This window comes from Channa argus, chromosome 9 (genome assembly GCF_033026475.1).
Source record: "Channa argus isolate prfri chromosome 9, Channa argus male v1.0, whole genome shotgun sequence".
NCBI lineage: Eukaryota > Metazoa > Chordata > Actinopteri > Anabantiformes > Channidae > Channa > Channa argus.
Window position 1 is genome coordinate 20,554,578 of NC_090205.1, and position 9,055 is coordinate 20,563,632.

Sequence of the window (9,055 nt, forward strand, 5' to 3'; positions counted from 1 at the left end):
TTTCAGTAACAGTCATTTGAAGAAAACGGTTTGATGAATTAGTATTCTACGTGAAACTCACTCCTCATCCAAGCAGACCGCTGTTGTCTCGTATTGAACCACAAGCCTTAATGATATATTACTCCTCCCCCTCCCTGCAATCGTAACAGAGAATACCTTGAACAATATTGTGTGCATTACCGCATGTTCACAGCATTAATCTCAACTCCAATGTGGGCTGGGACCGCAGCTGTGCCAGAAAAAAGATGTACGCAATGAGTGCTTTCAAGTTCAAGTATGTGATTGATTCCATTTTCTAAATTAAATTACATTTCACCCAAATCACTCTCTTTTTTTAAATCACTGTGCTGTAGTTATTCTGCAGAGGGGGAATGATATTGAGCAAATGAGTTGAATTGAAACATATTTAGTTTTGTTTAACCTTGGTTGTTTTATGCCCATCATTTAACACCATTGATTTTGTCACTGTAAATTGACATATACAGCAGCTAAGGATGCTTGTGCTCCATAGGCCTACAGACATTGTCAGACCTACAGTGATTGCTGTCAGGCACTAAATGAAAAAAAAAAACTCCATGACACCCAGTATAACATGTAGATCTGGAATAGGAATGGAACACCCATCTCTTTAACTTTGACCTACAGGGGGTTGAGAGTTGGCGTGTTGGTCTGCCAGTTAGTCTGCTATGTCACTACAGAGGAATAAAAAGGAGAACTCAAAAGATGCTCTAAGTGTCTGCATACTCCCCTTGCATAAATTATTCTGACAGCAAATTCTTCAAAAGATTGCTGAAGTGATTCCAGGATAGAGCTTGTCTCTTCAGCGCTTGAAAGAACAGGTACAGTTTCAAACAGAAACCAAATCTCTGAAAAGTTCTCTCTGCTGCAGGGAGCGTCATAGTTTTGTCTGCCGTGAGATGAAAGGAAAAACAGCAGGGTTTCGATCCAGACTCAGCACGCCACCAGGAGTTAACCAGGCCATTCCTCCAAAGCTCATGTCACCAAAGAGATTAATTGGCCTGGGTGTCTTCAGAGTATTACTGATTGGCTCTCACAAACACAGAGGTCTTTATCTCCTTGGCTCAGGCACTGCCTTGGGTAGAATGAAAGACTGAGACCTTTCTGCAGCCCCAAAGTCCAACTTAATATCTGACAGGCCTTTCATGTGTCTACTCTGTCTCTTGTCCCTCCTAGTGTTGCTTATTGGTTTGTTTGTGTCTTTGAGGGGAAAGTGCTGTAATGACATGAATTCAGTTTTTCCTTTATGTTGCATAGATTCTGTTATCACTGTTTTGCACAGAATTGCATGTGCTACTGTATCATCTTAAAATTTTTAACATTTATGTTGAACCTTTAGTAAGTTAAACCTTAATGGACACTGATAAAGTATGCGTTCATATCCTAGTGATTGGGCTTGTGAGTTAGAGCCAAATAATAAGCTGATAAATGTGTAGTATGACAGTGCTGGTTAACGGTGTAATGACTCAATCAGAAACATGATTTATGAGTTATTCATTAAATGAGTATTACACCCCAAAATAATCTTTCATACGGTAGCTCTACACATCGTTACATTTATTTTGTTGACATATGATATCCATACAGGTAATTTTTCATGGAAAAAGCATACTCTGTGTACCGTTTATCTAAATTTACAAGTTTCAATTTGAAGGTTTAGTTCAGTTTAATCTTCTGACCTTGCCCTAATCAAGCCAAATTTATGTTAGTGTGTCTGACTGTCACGCCCCCCTCCTAACCTCTCTCACATAAACACACACACCAAAGCTCCTGCTGTTTTGCACGCACAACTGTTGCTCTGCTCTTGAAATCATATTTTTCATTTACCTTGGATGAAACAGACCACGCTGAAATGTAGTTTTGCATAATATCAATAGCTAATACACAAAACAAAACTCAGTAAGATGTGTAAGCTAAAAGTGAAGAATAAATTCAGTTGCTCATGAGTCATTTTCAAAGACAATTCCAGAAATTATTTTAAATTCTACATTTGCCACTACTACTACTTTGATACAGTGTAGCTCTGACAGTAAAAGCCCCAAATTTTAGTTTTACATATTGATTTCAAAATTAATTCTAGTATGGGTAGTATATGCAAAACGTAAAACCTGTGTACAGATTGATTTAGCTGCTGTATGAACAAACGCTACAGAAATTGGCAAAAAGTTTTGTGGATACATATGCTTACAGATGTGATGTAAAATGCATATGAATTGATATTTAAATCTATTAGCCATATATGTCAAATACCAGAAACATTTCATTGCTTTTCTGACAAAATATCTTGACAATGAAATGAAAAAAACAAACAAACAATGAATTAAATACTTTTTCATTCAAATGATTGAATGCAAAGCTAGTTAGCTGTAGAAAATACCAGTTGAGTCACAAAAGCTAGTCATTAATTGGATATTTGTAGTAGTTATATATTTTTTTTGAATTGCAATTACTTTGAGAGTAGGAAGAAGGAAGACATTTCAATGTGCCAAGGCTCTCCCTCCACAAATGGAGCCATGGAGATGCATCAAGTGTTGACCCATGTAGTGAGAAAGTCACATTTTGAGATTAAAATATCACACCATCACAGCTCAACAATATCCCTAACAAAGACTTTCTTACTGCGACCGTTAAATGTTCATCAACTCATGGAGTGTTCTGAAATGTACTCATGATAATCAGAGGCAGGAGCAGTCCTCAGAAGAGACACATATGGGGATCATTTTCGGTGAAAAGGCTCTCGAATGAAAATCATCAAGCTCCCTGGTCATTAGAGACTACGCTTGATGAGACGTTAGGCCATACAGGATGTGAATAGATGCAGCAACAGGGCATTTATTGACACTACAAGCGTATTTCTCAGCAAAACACTTGCAAATAGATCACTTATGTGGTCTAATTTGAGTGCCATATGCATTGACCTCATAATGTTAACATGGAACTTCTGTCATATAAAATATCTTAAAACCCTTTACAGAGACAAATAAACACACATTATTTTATCAAGAACAACTGTGATTAAATGTCAATTAAAAATACATTTAAAAAATTCATAACTCATAACACCCTGGATAATATTCCCTGGAGGGAAACCAATGAGAGAGCTCATTATTGGCTGGTTAGCTGGTGGGGTAGAACTGGAACATATACCACGAGATGACACACACACACACACGTGCACACACACACTAACATTACAAAGTAGCTCTGAAAACCAAAACCAAAATTGCTGCATTGATTGTATAATTTAGGGAGGACAGTGATCTGAAAAACTCTCAATTAAAACATGTGGTTTCTGATTTTTAGTGGTTTCATTCATCTTTGAACTATAAACTACACCATAGTTTGATATGATGTGTCATTCTGGGGATGAATATTTGAGTGCCACATGCATTGACCTTGGTTGAATAACAAATAATAAAAGAGAAATTAGGTTCAGCACAGGTTCACAAAAAGCCTTGTTTTTTCTACATCACTCTCCCTCTTATCTAGTAACAATAATGGCAAAAACGATTAAAACCTCTTTGGAAAAATGCCTTAGCTCCTTGTCATTCACATCAAGTGCTTTGGGTGCAGGTGCCCTCTCTGCTGGGATAAGGTTATCTTGAATGGAAAAAAATCCCAGGAGAGGCATATATTGATCCAGCCCACAAATTCACACAATGCTCTACAGTCACTATACAATATTTGGCAGGAAAACTGTCATTGCTTCTCATTTGGGACTTAACACAGAGTTAAAGACTTAAGAAAAGCTGGCCAGTGGCTTTACTTATTTCATATTCTGGCTCCCTTTGGGCCGTATCATAAATGTCATCATATGCAAAGAAGGCTTCCTGAATGCCCACTTGTATAAATTGAGCTGAAAGGGCTGAACACTCAGTCCTTTATCTTTCACAATGACCTTACCACCTGGGACAGCACTGGCTTAACTTTCAGATATAACCTTGACATTTCATTTATTATGCAATCAGTGATACTTAACTTGTTTTACCATTAGGTACAACAAGTGCCATCATTTATGAGGAATGATAGGACAACAATACAAAGCACATATGAATTGATTCGAGAAGACAAAACAACTTGCTTGTGTTACATATAGGATTTTTTTTCTTTGTGAATGTCCACGATCAGTCAAGCTGTGCTCTGCACCAGTGTTTTTCCACTGCTGCACCCAACAGGTTGTAGTTGATCTGTAGTGTAGTGTCAGGTTTTCTACATTTTCTTCACCTGCAACATCCTGTAAGTTTACCTGGGGAAAGCTTTTACGTTTTATGATGCTGTAGTCAGCAAAAGTGGATTTTGTACTTTTTTGATGTTTCACACCAGTATGTTCACTGTCAACACATTTGCATTTTAGTAGAACAATTCAATAGAACTGTGTTAGAGTGTCATAGCAGAGGTTAGTAGTAAACATCAGGCTAGAGGAAAGAAAAGAGTAAGCAAAAAAGGCATCTATCAATATGGCTGCAGTAAATAAATGTTACAGTGAGTCAAAATTAGCTCTTGATCAATCCATTTTTTAATAATTATGAAACATTTTAATTGTACAATAAAAGATGCATTACAAAAATTGAAATGTAACTTGAAAGAGCATGGCTGGGACCCAAGAATTAAGAATTTAGAATTTAAAACACTGGGATGGAACAACATGGATGAAGATCTGAGGCAACACACTTTTTTGTGACTTATGTAAGAGCATGTGTGTATGCATTTTCAAAACCAAGGCAGTGGAGAAAAGGCATCTCATCTCCCTTAGTTATTTAGAAACCATTAAACAATGAGACAGCTAAAAATTTCATGCCATGTTAAACCATTTATTCAAAATCTGTTTGAGTGAGAATGGGAGGTTTGCAGTAATTTGCAGGCAGCTTACCATGAAGCTAGCACAGATAAGTATGAAACTGCTGGGTCCCACCTAAGTGCATACTGCTGCATGTAAACCAGAGTACCTAATGTGTTAAATAGAACAGTGAAGCTCCATATCTTAAACTATTTTGTGATTTTATGAGTAAAGTCTTCCAGTGATATTAATTTTGCGGGTGTTCATGAGCGATTCTCTAAATGCAGAACGTTTCAATAAAATAATCACGTTGTCATCAGTCTTCACTCTAAGTAGCCACTGTTCTCACTGACTGTGGCTGGCTGTACTGCAAACAACACAGCTGTTGGTGGTTTTCTACTTCGACCAATTCAGTACTTTTGAGCTGATGATATCATGTGGATGCAAAACGCAACCTTTTCTTGACCTTAGACTGTCTGGATAAATATGTTGTTTTGCCCAAGTGATGTGAAATATCTGCTATTTTCCCTTAGACACTAAGCATGCCATTTTTTCTAGCTGGAAGCAAATATCACTGTGAAATATTTGCATCCAAGTACTAATTTGTCAAAGGGCAACCATGTCATTTTGAGAATTCTTTATATTGATCCACGTGTATATTCAGGATATCAAATCTGCCAGCTAAAAATTACATCAGTTACAAGATTTCTTTCTTTAATAAGCCCAATTTGAAAATGTGAGGGCTCCTTCAAACATTTTCTACAAAACATGCTCTTAGCTTAAACAGTGTCATTAGAGGTAAAACTCTATTAATGGCAAGAAAGACTCTCCAGTGAACAACAAAACCACATTTTCTATTTGGTCTTCTTATATTAATTATGCCATACAGAGCATTTTCTTATTTTTCTAAGAGTCTGGAGGAGTTTTCATCTGATCATAAATAGTTTAGAGACTTGCTTGGAAGCAGAGAAGAAGCTCACAAAAAGCCCAAGATTTTCGTGAAACCTTAACTGCTTTTTACAACTTTTTTATTTAGCAGAAAGTTAAACATCTCTTAATTATAAAGAAATAGCCTTGTAACCAATGAACAACAAGATTCGAAACCCATTTATTCTCCTTATCCTTTTTATTAACAGTGTGGAGATAGTACTTTTTTTTTTTTGCTTTTTAGAATTTACAATGTTTAAAAGCTCTTATAAGCTCTTAAAATATAAGTATAAAATACAGATTAATGAAATATCACACTAAGTCATTGAGATCACAAACCTATTCTTACAATTACAATTGGTAACAATCCTCAGTATGACAGAGAATTTTATATTTTCCTACTTTTCTCAAACATCAATCTTTATCTTTTCAACAACATTTTTTATTTACCTCAGAGAAAAATGCGTTTTTAATGGAATCAGAAGACCCAGCTGGCCACTTAAAGCACTTGGAAACAAAATTTCCCATTAAACGTGCACTGTTGAATAAATGTACTTTTTGACTTAAACAATGTAGCTCGTAGAAAAACTATGTAACTGAAAACACAAGTACATAACTGGCAGGCGCTGGCCATGGCAGAGTAGTGAGATAAATTGTGACCTTTATTCCTCAGAAAATTAGATGAAATAAAGTTATGCTGCAGATCAGATCAGCTGCAACACATTACTGTTTGGAGTGTTTTCTAAAGGCTAATTTTGCTCCTCATTCCTCTACCATCAGTTCATGACTGCTCATCATAGATAAGTGTGAGCCAATGGCACTGTGTTTCCAAAGAAGCTAGTAAGCGTGCCTAATCCTATTTTAAAGAGCTCCACTGCGGGATACTGGCTGATATCCACTCCAGCCAGAACCAAAGCTCGGAGATGCTGGTGCTTCATGAGGCCCTGCAGATTTGGACCGTAGAGACAAAGAGAAGCTGAACGGCAAAATGCAGATGGTCTCACGAGCTATTCAGCGGGTGACACAGTGGAGCTTCACTGGAGGCATCAACATTCAAGTTGTAAATACATTATGTGTGGTCAACACTGGAGGCAAGGATGGGATCATGGAAGGCACAGATGGGGTAGAAAAAAAGATAAACTACACTTCAGGCAGAAGAAGGAAAGAAAGGACAAACAGCCATGGCCAATTAAACTAAGACAGATGTGGTGGCTGCTAAAAGAGTTTAAGGGTGGTTCTCTTAACCATATATCATCGCAGTCACCATCCTAATCATGTGTACTCTAGTTAAGCAAACCACATTTATTAATCAATATCTAATATATATATAATATTTACCAATTATGTATTATTATGTAACTGCAGTGGACAACACATTAAAAACTGCTATAACAAAACACATATAAATAATGACAGAAAGTATTGAGACCCCTTCAGTATTTGGACATTTTAATTAATTGTAAATTTCTAATAAAACAGAGACAATGATACTTTTTTCTATTCTTTTTCCTAATTCCTGTTGACAGAGTATCTGAAATATGAGGGATGTGGGATTACAACAACACGTCAATACAACACGTCAGGTCAAAAGAATATTATACCGACAGATGTAAAAATGATTTATTATTTATTTATTTATTATTTATAATTTTGAATATGTAGATTTTTTTATTGTCAAGAGAAATGTGGTAATTAAGCAGTATCCACAATAAGTTTAATAATAGCTCCATCCAGTCTTCTTCCTTGGATATCACTTACGTCACATTTGCCACCAGAAATACGATGTGTGTGATTTCAGAATATGACTTAAGTTATGTCAAAGACCTATCTTCAACCCAGATTTCAGCATGAAAGTGGTCCCAAACCTGAGATAAGATATGCTCCAGATAAGACGTGTAATTGGATAGTATTAGACCTGGCTCTCATTATATTCAACTTAATTAAAATCATCTTGACTGAACAATCTCCACATTCTGGGGTATTTGGCACAGGGATTTTGATTTAAAGTCACAGAGACGCAAACTTTATAAATATAGCAAAACAAAAAAAGCCAATAGTTTGGGTTGAATAATAAAGTGCTTTCAAAGGAGATATAGTTATGTCATGCTATTCAAAACTTATTCACAACAATTTACAGATTGGCGTGTGCATCAAGCTTAGGTGTAGCTTGAATACTGTGGAAATACAATAAAGCCTAAAATACTGGAGTTACTGCACTGTCATCTTAAAAGTAATTTTCTATTGTACTATGGTAATAGTACTGATAATCTGATAAAGTTATGCAATAATTACTCAAAATAAAGGTTTCTGTCAAATGTTAAGAGTATCTACACACAACACAATGTGAGCAGGAGAACAGATGTGTGCATGCTACTGCGGTGATATGGTGTGTTTTGGTTATGTAATACTGTCAAACATGGTAATAAGGTTGATTCTCTATAATCAAACACAGCGAGCCAGACAAACTATTTACTAATAGCTAAGTCAGCCTACTGCTGATGACACTTCTTGTAGACTGTTGGGTGATGCGGACGCCATCTTGACAATTTTCTGTCTTTCTGTTGGTAAATTAGAGACAGTTTTGACAGTCGGCTGAAATATACTTTGAAATCATAACTGAGAAAAACTGCTCAGTTAGACAAAAAAAATAATTATTAAACGTGTTGGAAAAATAACCTGTATGGATGACATGCACAAACAAAGCTCTATATCATTAGGTATACAATTGTGTACTATCTATGCATTAATTACCACTAATTTCTCAGGCTCTGAAAATATCTTGCAGTCAATTATCGATTTTCCCTTCCTGCATAAATGTCTCTGCTTAAGAGCATCACTAGAAGTAGTGCAGCAAATTACTCAAAATTAGAGATAAGAGTCGTCAGATTGGTTAAGACGATAACGGCTGGTATATTGCATGGATACACATCTATCTTACCTTAAGCCACTATGTTGGAGTAGGTCCAGAAAACTAAATCATTTTTCCATTAGACATACAGTATAAGGGAAACAACACTTAAAATTGGAAATAATACTAAGGCAAACAAAAGTGTACAGGCATCGTCTGCATCTGAAAAATATGACCACTATGTAAACTACCAGGAGAAAATTTCACTTTCTGCAGAGTACTCGTCATTACACAGTGCAAGGAGTGCGTTTACATGTTTCGAGGGGTGACAATGTCATTTGCATAAATTTAATGAGTCTTTCAAAGAGAAAAAAAAAACTGTGGACACCTGCGGAAACAAGCTGACATTGTTCAAAGGCTTTTTTTTTCTCTTATTACACGCAATATTGGCCTTGACTTGCAGACAAAGCAGTATTACATAGATA